The following is a 20043-nucleotide window of genomic DNA, read 5'->3' on the forward strand; positions in this document are numbered from 1 at the left end:
ACCGTTCCATAAATTCACAGTCCTCACGGTAAAGAAGGCGTGCCGCCCCTTTAGACTAAACCTTTTCTTCTCCAGACGGAGGGAGTGCCCCCTCGTCCTTTGGGGGGGTTTAACCTGGAACAGTTTTTCTCCATATTTTTTGTATGGGCCATTAATATACTTATATACGTTTATCATATCCCCCCTTAAACGTCTCTTCTCAAGACTAAACAATTGTAACTCCTTTAATCGCTCCTCATAGCTAAGATGTTCCATGCCCCATATTAGTTTGGTCGCGCGTCTCTGCACCCTTTCCAACTCTGCAGTGTCCCTTTTATGAACAGGCGACAAAACTGAACAGCATATTCCAGGTGAGGCCGTACCAATGCTTTATAAAGGGGGAGTATTATGTCCCTGTCCCTTGAGTCCATGCCTCTTTTGATACATGACAATATCCTGCTGGCTTTGGAAGCAGCAGCCTGACATTGCATGCTATTCTGTAGTCTGTGATCTACAAGTACACCCAGATCCTTCTCTACCAGTGACTCTGCCAGTTTAATCCCCCCTAAGACATACGACGCATGCAGGTTATTAGTACCCAGATGCATAACTTTACATTTATCCACATTGAACCTCATTTGCCAAGTGGATGCCCAGACACTTAGTCTATCCAAGTCATCTTGTAACTTATGCACATCCTCTATAGACTGTACCGTGCTACAAAGCTTGGAGTCATCTGCAAAGATAGAAACAGAGCTGTTAATACCATCCTCTATATCATTGATAAATAAATTAAACAGCAGCGGGCCCAGTACTGAACCTTGGGGTACACCACTAATAACCGGGGACCAATCAGAGTACGAATCATTTACCACCACTCTCTGGGTACGATCCATGAGCCAGTGTTCAATCCAGTTACAAACTAAAGTTTCCAAGCCCAAATTAAAGTGAGTGAGTGAGTGAGTGAGTGAGAATGAATGAAAGTCTGAATGACAGAAAGAAAAAAGTATGAAGAAAGAAGTATGAAGAAAAGAAAATGTATATGGAGTTGCAAACATGAGTGCAATCTACAAAGCTGTTGAGGCTGGTCCTCATGGGAGGATTGTTGCACCCAGGACCTTTAGTTCTATTAAATGTCATTCAATGCCACTGCCAGGTGTAAACAGCAGAAGAACCAGAAGCACCAACAGCACGACCATGGGTTGTTAGATTACCCTGATTCAGCAAAGAGTCCAAAAGGATGCAGGTGAATACTGTTTATTTTCAGTTTCTCGTTACAGTTGGTTTGATTCCGTGTCCGGACAGCCAGGGAGGTGGCTACAGGCAACAAAGGTAGGCGAGTTGTTTTCATATGCAGATCTTAACCCCTTAAGGATGGAGGGCGTGCCCATACGCCCCCGTTTAAAAGTCCTTAAGGACTGAGGGTGTATGGATATGCCCGTGGGAATTTCGGTCCCCGCCGCTAGCCGTCGGGGAACGGACCGAGATGCCTGCTGAAATCTTTCAGCAGGCATCCTGTGAAAATGCCTAGGAGGGTCCTGAGAACCCCCCATGTCGGCCATGGCGGCAAATCAACGTTTGTGGCAATTCCGGGCTGATCGGGTCTCTGATGACCCGATTGCCCGGAAAATAGGGATGAAAGGATTTGTCAGTGACAGCCCCAATCCTCCTAAGGGATAGGAGCGAGGTGGCAGTGGTGCCATCCCCCCCTATCCCCTGCCATTAGTAATGACTACTGACCAATGGCAGTTAAAGGCGGAGGGGTTACCATGGAAATTCCCCGCTCTGCCCGCCCCTGGATGTCAGGCAGAGAGGGGGGGGGGGGAGAAGATGGTGGCGGTACCTGGGGGTTTGCCCCCCCCTCCATGCGAATGTACAGGGTACATTCACAAGGGGCGGGGGTTTACAGTTAGTCTCTCGCTGCAAGCTAGAGATGCAGGAAATTTTCTGCTGCAGCTCAAACTCCCAGCAGGAAACTCGCTGTAATCCCCCGGCAGTCTGAATGTACCCTAAAAACACTACCTACAAACATACCCCTACACAGTCCCCCCCCCCCCCCAATAAAAATGAGAAACCTCTGGTATGGCACGGTTTCTAAAACGTAGTCTCCAGCTGTTGCAAAACAACAACTCCCAGTATTGCCAGACAGCCATTGACTGTCCAGGCATGCTGGGAGTTTTGCAACAGCTGGAGGCACTCTGTTTGCGAAACACTGCCGTAGGGTAATTTTAATATCCGAGGCAAGTCTAACTCTTGCATCCATAATTTAGGCCTTAAATGCGCATGGCGCTCTCTCACTTTACCGTACTCGGTAAAAATTGCCCAACAAATTTTGGGGGGCTTTTTCTCCTTTTACCTTTTACAGCGGTTCTGACATAAACGCACAAAAATAAATACCCACATGTGACCCCATTTTGGAAACTACACCCCTCACGGAATGTAAGAAGGGGTATAGTGAGCTTTAACACCCCACAGGTGTTTGACAAATTTTCATTAAAGTTGGACGTGAAAATGAAAAATTTTATTTTCTTCACTAAAATGCTGGTGTTATCCCAAATTTTTCATTTTCACAAGGAGTAATAGGAAAAAAAGCCATTGATGGCTGGGAAATATTGGAACATGGAGGTAGGCATCTTTGATGTCCACTGAAGAAAGAAATTCCCCTTGTTCCATGGATGCCACTACCGAACGGAGGGATTCCAATCAGAAGTGGCGGATGAGAAGATGAAGGTTGAGACGCTTGAGGTCCAGGATTGGCCGCACAGAACCGCCCTTCTTGGGGACCACAAAAAGATTGGAATAGAAACCCCAAAAACGTTCCCTTGGAGGAACGGAGACAATAACTCCCTGGAGAAGCAGGGACCGGAGAGCCTCCCGAAACTGTTTCGCCAGAGAAGGAGACAAGGGGGCCCGGGACTGAAAAAAACGATCCCTCGGGAGGGAGGCAAATTCCATTCGGTATCCGTTGGACACCACGTCCCTGACCAATGAGTCCTGAATGTGTGTGGTCCAGATGTCTTGAAAAAGTAAGAGACGACCTTCCACCCGAGAAAAATCTGCGGGTGAGGGCATCACTTGATGCGGAAGTGGGTTTGCGTTTGCCCGATTTGGCCGCAAAACGGCCGGAACGGTTGGTGTCCAACTTCCAAGACGGGCAAGCCCGGAATGAGGGAGCCTTCTTGTCCCGCGAAGGCACCTGCCTAGACCCCTTATTAGGGCCAAAAGTCCGAAAGGACTGAAAGGAAGAGGACTTCCTCTGGGAAGTAGAGCGAGCCTTATTTTGAGGCAACAAGGAACTCTTGCCCCCCGTCGCCTCAGAGATAATCTCGTCAAGGCGCTTGCAAAAAAGACAGGCACCAGTATAAGGAAGCTCGGTGAGAGACCTTTTGGAAGCGGCATCCGCATCCCAAGCCTTAAGCCACATGGAACGGCGGTGGGCCACCAGGTGACCCACAGGAAAGGCAGCACAACGGGCTGACTGCATGGAAGCTGTGCACAGAAAGTCCCCAGCTTTAGAGCATTGGAGAACCAAAGCAGACAGATCCTCTGGGGGGATCCCGCCTGGATACCCTGACGGAGTTTTGAGCACCACACCGATAGGGCCTTGGACACCCAAGCCGAGGCGAAGGTGGGAAGCAGAGAAGAGCCTGCTGCTTCAGAGGCAAACTTCGCTAAGGACTCCACCTTCTTGTCCGTCGAATCCTTGAAAGCAGCCATATCTGCTAGCGACAGTGTAGTAGCCTTAGAGAGGCGGGAAATTGGTGGATCCACCAAGGGAGGGGAAACCACCTTAGAGGCAAGGTCCTTGTCGAATGGGTAACGCACCTGAACCTTCTTCATTCCCGGGAGCCTCTTGTCTGGATGTTTCCATGCAGATTCCAGAAGGGTGTCAAATTCAGCGTGAGAGCTGAACCTTTGAGGTGCCAGTTTAGCATGATGAAAAGATACTTCAGGAGTCACATCCGAAGATCCTGGGTCCTCTAAGTGAAAGGTGTCTCTTATGGCCGCAACCAATGAGTTCACCATTTCAACTGTATCCGAGCGGTCCTCCGAGTCAGATGCCGATTCGAAAGCCTCATCCACCAGTTCACCAGGAGAATGTGAACAAGTGGAGGCAGCCCTGGAGGGGGGCGACCATGACCGGGTACGCGACTCTTGCGAGGCAGTGGCGATTCCTGGAACGTCCTCTGGAGAAGCGACGTTTGTGACCAGATGACACGGGGGGGCGGGACCCATGAGGGGAGCACCCACGTCTACCTGAAGACTCAATGGAAGAGTCAGAAGATACACCCCTAGTATGCCTGTGAGAGGGTGAAGTATGTGGAGAAGAGGAGTGGGGCCCTTTAGAGGGTTGGCACAGGGCAGACCTCTTCAAGGCAGACACCACGTCACGAGAAGCCTCAGCCACCGAACGGGAGACTTGAGTCAAGTCAGCCCATATACTGGGATAGGGAAGAAACCCAGGCTGGAGGGGCGGCCGAATCCACCAGAACTGAAAGAGCATCCGAGGGTACCAGGGGGTCTGGGGCAGCAGAGGAGCAGGCAGAGCAAGTGGGTTCAGCAGAAACAGGCATTTTGGAATTACAGTTCTTACAGACCAAATAGGAAACTAACGCTCCATTTGTCTGTTTAGAGGGAGGAACAGTTCTGGGTACGAACATAATGAAAAAAGAACTATCTCACCAGAGTCTGTGTCCCCTGTGGCGGCTGCTGTGAGGAGAACTCCGCTCTGTGTAGATAGATAGGGAGAAACAGGCCAGCCAATAGCCAGAGAGGGGCGTGCCTGGAGCAGGGGCCCTGTCTGATTGGCCTCTGCCACCGAAAATCGCACGCACGGCGCTGATTGGAGGACAATCCGCGCCTCCAGTGAGCTCCGGCGGCCCTGTGGGCGGAGCTATAGCGCCCCGCCCGCCGAGAACAACAATAGTAATGGCGCCCGCTCCTTGCCCCAGGCGCACATGTCAGCCGCATATGCGCCCACGGGGAAGTGAGCGGGCGATACACATATCCGCCGACAGTCGTCTGCTGCCGAAAGCGAAAGTAAGTCGGCGCTTTATGCGCCCGAACAGTAAAAGCACCGCGGCTGTCAGCCACATAGTAAGCGCCGCGGCTGTCAGCCGCATAGTATAACACACACACACATGTGCATAATAATAAAGTAAACCATTCATTCCCAATATGCCATTGCGCGCCCCTTTTCTAGAATAAAAGATAGAGCCCCTAACACAGGCCAGCCCCTTGGACCCTGAAAGGTGGGCCAAAAAATGAGGGTCTCCAGAGGTTGCAAGTCAGCACCTAAAGGGAGAAGAATATATACTCATCTCAATCAGAAGTACTTACCTAATGGAGTCTTCTGTGAGGTCTTCAGTCAGCTTTCTGTTACCTGCATCACGCTGAGCTACCATGTGCGAGCAAAGCGAGCAGGGAATAGGGGGACCCGGACCCATGAGGTACAACCCCAGACGCTGACCGTTGGCGAGAGGGGGTGAACAGCGCATATACACAATGTCTGTGCCCCCTCAATTACAATGAGGAAACAGTGAGCCGCAGTTCCTGAGTCCCCACCTGAAAACATGAAAGAAAACGGAATAAAAAACTAACACATACCCTAACTAGGAAAAATAAGAAACAGAAGACCATGTCCACCTCCTTCAGACACTAAGCTAAAACTGATTAGCTCAGGGCCTAGAGGCGGGTATATCCTGCTGGGAGGAGCTGACTTTTTTTGTTGCCATAGTGTCATACCTCCTAGAGACAGCAGCATACACCCATGGTCTGTGTCCCCCAATGGAGCCGATAGAGAAAATCTAATTTTCCATTTTTACACCCAACTTCAACGCAAAGTCGTCAAACACCTGTGGGGTGTTGAGGCTCACTATACCCCTTGTTACATTCCTTGAGGGGTGTAGTTTCCAAAATAGTATGCCATATGTTTTTTTTGCTGTTCTAGCACCATGGGGGCTTCCTAAATGCAACATGGCCCCAAAAACCATGACAGCAAAATTTGTTTAAAAAAATCCTACAGTTGCTCTTTCCCTCTTGAGCATGTTGTGAGCCCACAAAGCACTTTATGTCAACATATGATGTATTTACGTACTCGAGAGAAATTGAGCTACAAATTTTGGGGGGCTTTTTCTCCTTTTACCACTTTTAAAAATGAAAAAAATGGGGCTACAAGAATATGTTAGTGTAAAAAATGCAGATTTTGATTTTTCTCCTCCACTTTGCTGCAATTCTTGTGAAAGACCTAAAGGGTTAACACACTTTTTGAATGTCATTTTGAAAACTGTGAGGGGTGTAGTTTCTACAATCGCGTCATTTATGGGGTATTTCTCACAGAATGGCCCCTCAAATCCAGTTCAAACTTAACTGGTCTTTGAAAAATTCAGATTTTAAAATTAGAAAATTGCTGCTATACTTTGATGCCCTCTAATGTCTTCAAACAGTAAAAAATTGGTCAATTTTATGATGCCAACATAAATTAGACATATTGGGGGACATTTACTAATCTAGTCTATTCTGGGTATGCTAATAGACCAGCGTATGTGGTAGTCTCCTGTCTATTGTGCTCCTAATTTATCAAAGGTCTCACAGCCCTTGATAAATTCTGTGCTCAGACTTCAGGGTCTACAGCTTAAACTGCATTTAGACCTGCTCCAACATGGTCTGACATTTCAGCGTATTTTGGGCAGATGCGACTTGTCGCACAAAAGTCGCACTTGATAAATTTAGCACCAATGCATTTTCCAATGCATTTCTGTCTAAAATAGACTTGCATGCATCATGTTCTAAAAATCCTCTAGAGCAAAAGTCGCAGAAAAGTCGCACATATTTAGACTGCGACTTTCTGTGCGACAAATTTAGACAGGAAAAATCAGTCTAAATCTCTATAGGTACTGGTTTATGCCTATGGCATTAGATGGCTATTTGTCTTCATTTGTCTGCTGTATGTAATGAGCCTGTTCTAGGAGGTTGTGTGTAATGTAAATGACAGAAGTAGTTTATATTGGATTTTATTTGGACTGTTTTTAAAATGACTTTTCTGATCAGGAGATTGCTCTGGTTAATAAGGACACCATTGGTAGAAGCCCAGGTCCTGACCTCTTCATCCTAGTCTTTTATAAACACTTTAACCCCTGAAGGACGCAGACCATTTTGACCTTAAGGATGCAGATGTTTTTTGCAAATCTGACCTGTGTCACTTTATGCATTAATAATTCTGGGATGCTTTAAATGGGCACTGTCAGATACAAAAACTTTTGTTATGTGGTAAAGCATGTATAACCAATAGGTTTGGCAATTGCTTTCATTAAACTATTTTCAGTATTTCATACTGAAAAAGCCAGTCAAACAACTGCCCCCCCCTGCCTGCTTGTACACATACTAGTCCTGCTGTGTCCATGCATCATCACCTACATCATGGACACACTTCCTTGATTGACAGCTGTGAGCGCAGGGCTCACAACTAGAGGAAAAATCCTCCCACTGTCAGCTTGTGTCCCGCTACTGTCAGTGAGGACAAGCTGGGAGTTGTAGTTTTGCTAATGCTAGGGGAGATGTGAGCAGACAGCATACTGAGGGAGGGGGGCGGAGACCTGCACAATGAGGCCACGCCCCCTCCCTTTGAGAGGAATTCAGACTAGTGACCTAAATTAAAAGTGTAAAAATAAATAAATAAAGGTGCTAGACACATAAAAATTAGATGTACATGGTCAGGATTAGGTACTGAGTGATTTAACTTATGGATTTGATTCCGAGTCAGTTTTTTCGGGCAGTCACTGGATGTCGTATATCTGGATTTTTCCAAAGCATTTGATACGGTGCCTCATAAAAGGTTGGTGCATAAAATGAGAATGATGGGGCTGGGGGAGAATGTGTGTAAGTGGGTGTGTAACTGGCTCAGTCATAGGAAACAGCGGGTGGTTATTAATGGTACTTATTCTGATTGGGTGACTGTTACTAGTGGAGTACCACAGGGGTCAGTCTTGGGTCCTGTTCTGTTTAACATATTTATAAATGACCTTGTAGAGGGGTTGAATAGTAAAGTAACAATATTTGCAGATGATACTAAACTCTGTAAAGCGGTAAACACTATAGAGGACAATGCACGGTTACAAATGGATCTGGATAGGTTGGAGGTTTGGGCTGAGAAGTGGCAAATGAGGTTCAACACTGATAAATGTAAGGTAATGCACATGTGGGGGGGGGGGAATTCGGGCTGGGATCATATATTAAATGGGAGAACACTTGGGACGACTGACATGGAAAAGGACTTAGGAGTCTTGGTCAACAGTAAATTTAGCTGTAGTGACCAGTGTCGGGCCGCTGCTGCCAAGGCTAATAAAATCCTGGGGTGCATCAATAGGGGCATAGATGCCCATGACAAGGAAATAATTCTACCGTTGTACAAATCACTAGTCAGACCACACATAGAATACTGTACAGTACTGGGCACCAGTGTACAAGAAAGATAAAGTGGAGCTGGAGAGGGTTCAAAGACGGGCAACCAGAGTAATAAGGGGAATGGGAGGACTACAGTACCCAGAATGATTATCAGAATTAGGGTTATTTAGTTTAGAAAAAAGAAGGCTTAGGGGAGACCTAATAACTATGTATAAATATATCAGGGGACAGTACAGAGATCTCTCCCATGATCTATTTATACCCAGGACTGTATCTAAAGGGGGCATCCTCTACGTCTAGAGGAAAGAAGGTTTCTACACCAGCAAAGACGGGGGTTCTTTACTGTAAGAGCAGTGAGACTGTGGAATTCTCTGCCTGAGGAGTTGGTCATGGTGAACTCTGTAAAAGAATTCAAAACGGGTCTGGAGCCATTTTTGGAGAGTAATAACATCGCTGGTTATGTATATTAGATTTATAGGGACAGAACGTTGATCCAGGGATTTATTCTGATGCCATATTTGGAGTCAGGAAGGAATTTTTTACCTCTAGTATGAGGGTTTTTTGCCTTCCTCTGGATCAACTCAGTAGGGACTCATTAGGGTTATAGGTTGAACTTGATGGACTCTGGTCTTTTTTCAACCTCATGAACTATGTTACTATGTTACTATGATAAATCTCCCCCATTGTGTTTGTGAATCAATATAAAATTTATTTGGAATATCCATTTTCCTTACAAGCAGAGAGTTTCAAAGTTAGAAAAATGCAAAATTTTCAACATTTTCATGACATTTTGTGATGCAAGTAACGACAAAAATTTACCGCTATGTTAAAGTAGAATATGTCACGAAAACCTACACTAGCTAAATCCCCTAGGGATCTCTGGGCCGACTTATTAATGAGCAACCTACTTGGGGAAATAAATCCCCTCAGGATTAACCCTGACTAAAGATCCCCTAAAAATTTACTTTTATTAATGCTTCTTTAAAATATTTCTTGACTTGTGTAATTCACATTTCTTGCCACAAGATGGCAGTGGTGTTTTAAAATATTGAACGCTGTGCACAGCTAACTCTGAGATAGTTTCGGAAATAGTTTTTCATGATATAAAACGTAATCCTCCCTTGCTTTAAAGTAAGGGAGGATTATGTTTTAATAATAACGCTGTGCCAGTGTCCCAGTTTAGTTAGTAACTCCCGTGCCCGAGCTGCAGCAGGGCACCGGAACTAACTAGATAGAAGAGTCTAAATACCAGTCTGTCTGACAGACACTGAGCAATTTCAATAGTACGGAGTTAGCTGTGTACAGCGTTCAAGATTTTAAAACACCACTGCCATCTTGTGGCTAGAAATGTGAATTACACAATTACAGGGGTTCCTGTAAAAGCCAGGGTATGGATTGCATTGCTTATTGCTCCATCAGAGTGAAATGGACTCCTGTCCTTCTTTTAAGCAATGATGTGGATTTAGCCTGTGCTGTATGTACGGGTGGCTGACTGCCACCCACCCAGAGAGTGTATGGGAGACTGCCTGCCTCCCTCCTTTCCTATGCATGGGAGGCCGCCTGCCAGCCTTCCTTTCTTCCCTATAAGTAGTGTGAGTGCTCATGAAGGGGGCATGGTTGGTTCCACCCCTTTACCGGTTATCACCTCTGGGCCTTTTGGCTAAGATCAAGTGTAAAAAAAGGGCTTGCGATAGACCGCATCCTTGTGCACGGTATTTTGTGTGAATACTTGCACTTGGGTGACTTGAGAGCACATACCTCAGCTCTTCAATAAAATAAAAGAATATATATATATATATATATATATATATATATATATATATAAACAAAGTCCCGAAATCACAGCACCAGTCAGGTCATGGATCTTGAAATACTGGATTATTTTATTCTTCCCCACAGCAAATGCGTGGGGACCTTCACTACAGCCAAGATCGCAGCCATTGCAGCCATCCTCTTATATATTATTATTTTTTCTAATATATGCCCTCATTCATGTCATCTAGGAATAAAATATCAGTTGCATGATAATTTGATGTCAGCATTTACTGTTGTACTATTCAAACATGATTTGCTAGGTTACAAGTGTTTGGTTACAATGCGCATGCACAGCCGGCCGGCTGGATCGCGATATGTCCAGTGTGATAACACGATCGTCGGACCCGTTTGCGCAGCCGCAGAACACAAATGGTGATTAGTGTGGGTAAGGGCATTACGCGCACCTGATCAGCACACATTACTGTGAGCGATCGAGAGCGGAAGTGATGCGCTGATACGTAGGAACTTTTCCGACGCATGCGCAGTCGCTTTGTATACAAACAAGAATGAGAACGGAGATGGCAGCGATCGGCATGTTCTGGGTGCGATCGAGTTATATATTTGGCTGATACTGAAGGTACCTATATAACACTATATAGCACTGTATGTCATATGGCACAGGGCACTTTATATGTGTATTGATTGTATTGTATATAGACGGATGCTATGTCAACTTGACATCACTGTGATTAACAGAGCATTGCTCCAATTAAATTTAAATAGAGGTGCATTTTTAGATAATTATACATTTGTATCACATGAGTTGTAGCCAATGAAATGTATCTGTGATATATATATATATATATATATATATATATATATATATATATATGCACATTTTGTATTTGTATTATGCTTGATAAAGGCTACTACTGCCGAAACGTTGCATTTGCTGTGGGGAAGAATAAAATAATCCAGTATTTCAAGATCCATGACCTGACTGGTGCTGTGATTTCGGGACTTTGTATATATATATATATATATATATATATATATATATATATATATATATATATATTGTTAACAGTGTTTCCCAACCAGGGTGCCTCCAGCTGTTTAGGCTATTTGGGCATGCTGGGATTGGTAGTTTTGTAATAGCTGGGGGCATCCTGGTCGGGAAACACTGATTTATGCATGTGTGTGTATATATCAATGTTTCGCAACCAGGGTGCCTCCAGCTGTTGGAATACTACAAATCCCAGCATGCTGAGAGTTGTAGTTTTGCAACAGCTGGATACACTCTGGTTGGGAAATATATATATATATATTTTTTTTTTTCTTTCTTTCTTATGATATATACATATATATACACACACACACGCACAGTAGTGTATTTCAGGGGGTGTAATCCAAACCTCCCTCTCCGGTGTGTCCAACAATCCAGCGTCAAAATTAAGACGCTGGATGATTTTGAACTGTCCCATTCAAATAAATGGGATCAGTTCTAGCATTAGTTTCCCTCCAGTGCACGCCTGACATATGTGAACCCGGCCTCATTCGATCTGCAGGGTGCCAGTGTATAGTTGGTATCTACCACTACAGTTTATGTTATTGTATGTCAGAATATTGGTCTTTTTATCGTGGTTTTTAATTTGGAATAATATAGCGGTATTGTGTGTCTAGCAAATATTGTGTGTCTACAAGCTTTGTGGCTTGTGCTCCTGATCATTTAACCCTTTCAGGACTCAGCGTTTTTCCGTTTTTGCACTTTTGTTTTTTCCTCCCCACCTTCTAAAAACCATAACGCTTTCAGTTTTCCACCTACAGACCCCTACAAGGGCTTGTTTTATGCACTACCAATTTTACTTTGTAATGACATCAGTCGTTTCACAATAAAATCTAACTTGTTTGGCTTTTGCGGCCCCACTTTTAATTTTGCCCAGCGCCACATTAAATCTAAAACTGGTCCTGAGTGTATGTGTATGGCTGTGTGTGTGTATATAGGGGCAGTGTATGTGTATGAGGCTATGTATATGGTATGGGGCTGTGTATGTGTGTATATAGGGGCAGTATATGTGTATGGTGCAGTGTATGTGTATGAGGCAGTATATATGTGGGCTGTGTATGTGTGTGTACATAGGGGCGGTGTATGGGGGGCAGTGCATGTGAGTATATGGGGGCAGTACATGTGTATGGGGCAGTGTATATGGGGGCTGTGTATGTGTGTGTAGATGGGGGCAGTGTATGTGTATGGGGCAGTGTATTTTGTATGGGGCTGTGTATGTGTGTGTATGGGGGCTGTGTATGTGTGTGTATATGGGGGCAGTGTATGTGTATGGGAGCAGTGCATGTGTATGGGGCAGTGTAGGTGAGTATATGGGGGCTGTGTATGCGAGTATATTTGTATGGGTGTATGTGTAAGTGTATGGGGCAGTGTGTATGGTATGGGGCAGTGTATGTGTATGGGGGCAGTGTATGTGTATGGGGCAGTGTATATGGTACAGGGCTGTATGTGTGTGTGGGGGGGACTGTGTTTGTGTGTATGGTGGACTGTGTGTGGGGGCTGTGTCTAAGTGTGTGTATATAGGGGCAGTGTATATGGTATGGGGCTGTTTTTGTGTATGGGGGCTGTGTATGTGTGTATATGGTGGCTGTGTATGTGTATGGGGGCAGTGCATGTGTATGGGACTGTGTGTGTATGGGGTTGTGTACGTGTGTGTGTTTATAGGGGCAGTGTATGTGTGTATGGGGTTGTGTACGTGTGTGTATATAGGGGCAGTGTATGTGTATGGGGCAGTGCATATGTATGGGGCTGTGTGTAAGGTATGGGGGCAGTGTATGTGTATGGGACAGTGTATGTCGTCAGTTTATGTGTATGGGGCAGTGTATGTGTATGGGGGCAGTGTATGTGTATGGGGCAGTGTATGTGTATGGGGCAGTGTATGTGTATGGGGCAGTGTGTGTGTATGGGGGCAGTGTATGTGTATGAGGGGGCATTGTATGCTTATGGGGGGCATTGTATGTGTATGGGGGCAGTGTATGGTATGGGGCAGTGTATGTGTATGGGTGCAGTGTATGTGTATGGGGCAGTGTATGGTATGGGGCAGTGTGTATGGTATGGGGCAGTGTATGTGTATGGGGCAGTGTATGTGTATGGTGCAGTGTGTATGGCATGGGGCAGTGTATGTGTATGGGGCAGTGTATGTGTATGGGGGCTGTGTATGTGTATGGTGGGCAGTGTGTATGGTATGGTGCAGTGTATGTGTATGGGGCAGTGTATGGTATGGGGCAGTGTGTATGGTATGGGGCAGTGTATGTGTATGGGGCAGTGTATGTGTATGGTGCAGTGTGTATGGCATGGGGCAGTGTATGTGTATGGGGCAGTGTATGTGTATGGGGGCTGTGTATGGGGGCAGTGTGTATGGTATGGGGCAGTGTATGTGTATGGGGCAGTGTATGTGTATGGGGGCTGTGTATGGGGGCAGTGTGTTTGGTATGGGGCAGTGTATGTGTATGGGGCAGTGTATGTGTATGGGGGCTGTGTATGGGGGCAGTGTGTATGGTATGGGGCAGTGTATGTGTATGGGGCAGTGTATGTGTATGGGGGCTGTGTATGGGGGCAGTGTGTATGGTATGGGGCAGTGTATGTGTATGTGGGCAGTGTATGTGTATGGTGGCAGTGTATGTGTATGGGGCAGTGTATGTGTATGGTTGCAGTGTATGTGTATGGGGCAGTGTATGTGTATGGGGCAGTGTATGGTATGTGGCAGTGTGTATGGTATGGGGCAGTGTATGTGTATGGGGCAGTGTATGTGTATGGTGCAGTGTGTATGGTATGGGGCAGTGTGTGTGTATGGGCAGTGGCGTTGCGACCCGGGTGCGGGGGGTGCGGCCCGCACCGGGTGACACCAACCTAGTGGGGTGACACCAAGACGCTCCGTAGCACCCACACCCCCTCCCCAGCTACACTGACACCCCCCTATGTGCCCGACCAGCCTCCCATCCGTCAGCACAGCCCCCCGCCCCCCCGTGCTGTGTGTGCGGTGCGCCCGTCCGTTAGCAACTCCCCCCCTTTCAGTGCGCCCGTCCGTCATCACGCCCCCCCTCACCTTCACCAGTACTGTGCCCGGCCTCCGCTCCCACGTCTGCGCCGGCCTGACGTCACACCGCATGGCCGCGCAGGGGGACGTCAGTTACGTCACTCGCATTGCGCCCGGTGAGAAGGATCGCTGCGCTGGATGGGTGAGTGTGTGTGTCTGTCTCTATCTATGTTTGTGTGTGTGACTCTGTGTACAGTGTGTGTGTGTGTGTGTGTGTGTGTGACTGTGTGTTTGTGTGTGTGACTCTGTGTACAGTGTGTGTGTGTGTGTGTGTGTGTGACTGTGTGTTTGTGTGTGTGACTCTGTGTACAGTGTGTGTGTGACTGTGTGTGTGTGACTATGTGTGTTTGTGTGACTCTCTGAGTGTGTGTGTGACTCTGTGTATTTGTGTGACTCTGTGTGTGACTGTGTGTTTGTGTGACTCTGTCTGTGTGTGTGTGTGACTGTGTGTGTGACTGTGTGTGTGTGTGACTGTGTGACTCTGTGTCTGTCTGTGAGTGTGTGTCTCTCTGACTGTGTGTGTTTGTGTGTGTCTCTCTGTGTTGTATGTGTTTTTTTTTTTTTTGTGTGTGCATATGTGTGTGTGTGTGTGTGTGTGGGGGGAGACTTTGACGCATTGTGGGGAACCTGCAAGGGAACCTGCGGCCTAATGTGGGGAGTCTATGCTACCTAATGTGGGGAGTCTATGCTACCTAATGTGGGGAGTCTATGCTACCTAATGTGCGGAGTCTATGCTACCTAATGTGCGGAGTATATGCTACCTAATGTGCGGAGTCTATGATACCTAATGTGCGGAGTCTATGCTACCTAATGTGGGGAGTCTATGCTAGCTAATGTGGGGAATCTGTGCTACCGAATGTGGGGAAACTGCTACCTAATGTGGGGAATCTGTGCTACCTAATATGGGGAAATTGCTACCTAATGTGGGGTAACTGGTACCAAATGTGGGGAATCTATGCTGCCTAATGTGGGGAAAAGATGCTACCTAATGTGGGGAAACTGCTACCTACCTAATGTGGGGGAACTGCTGCCTACCTAATGCCTACCCTGGCAGTATCACCCCCATCATCCATCGGCAGGATCATCCCCCTGGCAGTAGCACCCTCATCATCCGCCAGCAACAACCCCCCCCCCCCCAGCAGCACCTCCATCAGCAGATCCTGATGGTGGATGATGGCGGTGCTCCTGATCCTGCCGATGGATGATGGGGGTGATACTGCCAGGGGGGGTGGCCAGTAGCACCCTCATCATCCTTCAGCAACACCCCCCCAGTAGTAGCACCCCCATCATCCACTAGCAACACCACCAATACCCCCCTCCCGTGGTAATAGCATCAGCTAACGGATGTTGAGGGGTGTTACTGCGGTTGTGGTATTATATTCAGAGGGTGCACTGTATGGCAACGTTATATTCAGAGGGCGCAGTTTGTGGTAGTGTTATATTCAGAGGGCACAGTGGGTTGTAGTATTATATTCAGAGGGCGCAGTTTGTGGTAGTATTATTAGAGATGAGCGAACTTACAGTAAATTCGATTCGTCACGAACTTGTCGGCTCAGCAGTTGATGACTTATCCTGCGTGAATTAGTTCAGCCTTCAGGTGCTCCGGTGGGCTGGAAAAGGTGGATACATTCCTAGGAAAGAGTTTCCTAGGACTGTATCCACCTTTTCCAGCCCACGGGAGCACCTGAAAGCTGAACTAATTTATGCAGGAAAAGCCATCAACTGCCGAGCCGAGAAGTTTGTGACTAGTTGAATTTACTGTAGTTTGCTCATCTCTAAATATTATATTCAGAGGGCGCAGTGGGTGGTAGTAATATATTCAGAGTGTACAGTATGTGTTGGTATTATATTCAGAGGGTACAGTATGTGATAGTATTATATTCAGGGGTACAGTATGTGATAGTATTATATTCAGAGGGTACAGTATGTGATTGTATTATATTCAGGGGTACAGTATGTGGCAGATTTATATTCAGAGGGTACAGTATATGGTAGTATTATATTCAGAGGGTACAGTATGTGATTGTATTATATTCAGGGGTACAGTATGTGGCAGATTTATATTCAGAGGGTACAGTATATGGTAGTATTATATTCAGGGGTACAGTATGTGATAGTATTATATTCAGGGGTACAATATGTGGCAGATTTATATTCAGAGGGTACAGTATATGGTAGTATTATATTCAGAGGGTACAGTATGTGATAGTATTATATTCAGGGGTACAGTATGTGGCAGATTTATATTCAGAGTGTACAGTATGTGTTGGTATTATATTCAGAATGTACAGTGTGTGGTATTATTATATTCAGTGGGTATGGTGTATGGAAGGTTTATAATCAAAGAGTATAGTGTATAGTAGTATTATATTTAGTGGATACAGTGTCTGGCAGGTTTATAATAATACTTGTTTTCATATAGAGGATGAGAATGCGCTGACATAGTGAGGAGACGTCTGGGCGTCACATTCTACAGACAGAAGATTTAGCTGGACCAGGCGGTATGTACCATCTGAATTAGATAAGGGAAGACTATAGAGAAGACGTCACTGATACCATTGTACATTCTCCTCTCTATGTCCTATCAGAGCTGTAGTCGCTTGTCAGTTCTACAGTTATGGTCAGTGAAACTACAACTCCCAGCATAACCTTACCACTACATAAAGGGGTACTCTACTGGAAAACATTTTTTTTATCAACTGGTGCTACAAAGTTAAACAGATTTGTAAATTACTTCTATTTAAAAATCTTAATCCTTCCAGTACTTATTAGCTGCTGTATAAGCGATTCACAGGAAGTTATTTTCTTTTTTAATTTCTTTTCTGTCTGACCACAGTGCTCTGTGCTGACACCTCTGTCCATGTCAAGAACTCTCCAGAGTAGGAGAAAATCCCCATAGCAAACCTATCCTGCTCTGGACAGTTCCTGACATGGACAGAGGTGTCAGCAAATGGCACTGTGGTCAGATTGGAAAGAACTACGCAACTTCCTGTGGAGCATACACCAGCTTATAAGTACTGTAAGTATTAAGATTTTAAATAGAAGTAATTTAAAAATCTGTTTAACTTTCTGGCACCAGTTGATATAAAAGTAAATGTTTTCCAGTGGAGTACCCCTTTAAGTAATTCTGGGAGCTGTATATTTAAATGGTGAAAACTTCTTTAACACTTTCCCATTCTGTGGCAACTGGTATATCTGATTATTATACTGGAATTTCTCACAATGCGCTACAACAGTGGTGTCTGTCACAACCGGCTAAAAACTTACTGGGGGGAGGGGGAGGTATGGGGGTGACACCATTTTCTACCGCACCGGGTGACACTAACCCTAGCAACGCCACTGTGTATGGGGGCAGTGTGTATGGTATGGGGCAGTGTATGTGTATGGGGGCAGTGCAGGGCTCGAGTCCTGCAGGAACAGCGTTCCTTTGCATTTTCCACAGGAGGAATGCTGTTCCTTACATTAGTCGTGCAGGACCGACCTCTCTGTTTTTACCCTCCCTCCGTCTCCTCCCCTGGCCCAGACTGCTAGATGCTGGAGATGTAGGACCTGTGATGATGTCACCATCACATGTTGGGGCGGAGCTTAGCTGTGGTGGAGAGGGAAGATTGTGGTTGAAGGACCTGTGTGATGCTGTGGAGGAGGCGGGGCGGAGCTGGAGGAGACATGTCACCCCAGTAAGGTAATTACATGGAAGATTTGTTACAGTGTGTCACCCCAGTAGTAAAGTGATTACAGGAGGAGGAGGTTTGTTACAGTGTGTCACCCCAGTAGTAAGGATATTACATGATGATGAGGTTTGTTACAGTGTGTCACCCCAGTAGTAAGGTAATTTCATGAGGAGGAGGTTTGTTACAGTGTGTCACCCCAGTAGTAAGGAGATTACATGAGGAGATTTGTCACAGTGTGTCACCCCAGTAGTAAGGAGATTACATGAGGAGGGGATTTGTTACAGTGTGTCACCCCAGTAGTAAGGTAATTACATGATGAGGAGGTTTGTTACAGTGTGTCACCCCAGTAGTAAGGTGATTACATGAGGAGGAGGTTTGTTACAGTGTGTCACCCCAGTTGTAAGGTGATTACATGAGGTGGAGGTTTGTTACAGTGTGTCACCCCAGTAGTAAGGTGATTACATAGGAGGAGGTTTGTTACAGTGTGTCACCCCAGTAGTAAGGTGATTACATGAGGAGGAGGTTTGTTACAGTGTGTCACCCCAGTAGTAAGGTGATTACATGAGGAGGCTTGTTACAGTGTGTCACCCCAATTCTAAGAAGATTACATGAGGTTTCTTACAGTGTGTTATCATGATGATAGGGACATAAGGAGGTTTTTGTTACAGTGTATTATCAGAATGATAACCCCTTAAGAACATTGGGGGAGATATATAAAGACCTGTGCAGAGGAAAAGTGGAGCAGTTGCCCATAGCAACCAATCAGATCGCTGCTTTCATTTTCAGAGGCCTTTTAAAAAAATAAACAAGCGATCTGATTGGTTGCTATGGGCAACTGGTCAACTTATCCTCTGCACAGGTTTTAATAAATCTCCCCCATTGGATGTAAATATACATCTTGGTGCCCTGGTACTTAAAGAAGTACTCTGGTGCAGAGTTTTCCTGCTCCGTCCTGCCCGGGCTGCAAAAAAATGAAATTAAACCATCTCTCACCTTCCTGGGTTCCCGCGGAGCGCCACTACAGCTGATGGGTCCTCCGGTCCATCTTATTCATACTTCCATGTGAACGAATCGTCACATGGCGCTCAGCCTATTATGGGCCGAGGCAGAACATCGCGGCGGCAGGCGATAGGCTGAGCGCCATGTGACGCTTCATTACACCCGGAAGTATGAAGAGGATGGACCGGAGGACCCATCAGCTGTAGTGGCGCTCCGCGGGAACCCAGGAAGGTGAGAGATGGTTTATTTTCATTTTTTTTTGCAGCCCGGGCAGGACAGAGCAGGAATACTGCCCCAGAGTACTCCTTTAAAAGGGTACTCCTCCTCTAGACATCTTATCCTCTATCCAAAGGATATGGGATAAGATGTCTGATCGCAGGGGTCCCGCCATTGGGGACCCCTGCGATCTCGGCTGTGCCCCCCCCCCCCCCCCCCCCCATCTTGGGTGAGTTCCTACACTTTTTTTTCCAGGACTTGACCCCTGGGGCAGTGTATGGGGCATTCCTGGGGGCCCAAAGCAGCTAGCCCTTTAGCCCCACCGGTCCACTGCGCTGCAGCCAGGGACGGTTTTTCCTATAAGGCACTTTTCATGGGGGCAGCAATCCCGACCGCTGAACACCCCCCCCCCCCCTCCTGTGACAGGCACCGCGGTGGCAGGCGGCTTCAGGACTGTGCGCATCATTATGAGTCCCCACAGTCACAGATGACTCATACAGCCGGGCCCCCAACTGTGAGCCGCTCCTGCCATCAGTGGAGATCCTGGGGAGGGGAAATATACCTGCTCTGTTGTGTCCTATGTGTACACATATGGACCCCTTCACTGCCTCCCTATAGCAGTGTTTCCCAAGCAGTGTGCATCCAGCTGTTGAAAACCACAACTCCCAGCATGCCCAGATAGCCAAAAGCTGTCTGGATATGCTGGGAGTTGTAGTTTTGCTATATCTGTATGCACTTGCTTGGGAAACACTGCCATACACACAGCGATCTCAACCTCCAGCTCAGCTCCTCCCCTGCTGGTCATGTGATCATAGACTCATACGGAGGCCTGCTGGGGTCAGAGGAAGGACCAGAGTGCAGGTGAACAGTGGATGATGGCATGACAGGCAGGTTACATAGGTAACACTATAAATACTGTG

General features: G+C 46.4%; 1 long non-coding RNA gene across 1 annotated transcript in view; it reads right to left on the bottom strand.

Moving 5' to 3' along the window:
* LOC130291130 (uncharacterized) overlaps positions 1–20043 on the bottom strand; it is a 45812-nt gene that overhangs the window by 13556 nt on the left and 12213 nt on the right. The gene's annotated exons all lie outside the window — the stretch shown is intronic.

Source organism: Hyla sarda, chromosome 9 (genome assembly GCF_029499605.1).
Source record: "Hyla sarda isolate aHylSar1 chromosome 9, aHylSar1.hap1, whole genome shotgun sequence".
Taxonomy (NCBI): domain Eukaryota; kingdom Metazoa; phylum Chordata; class Amphibia; order Anura; family Hylidae; genus Hyla; species Hyla sarda.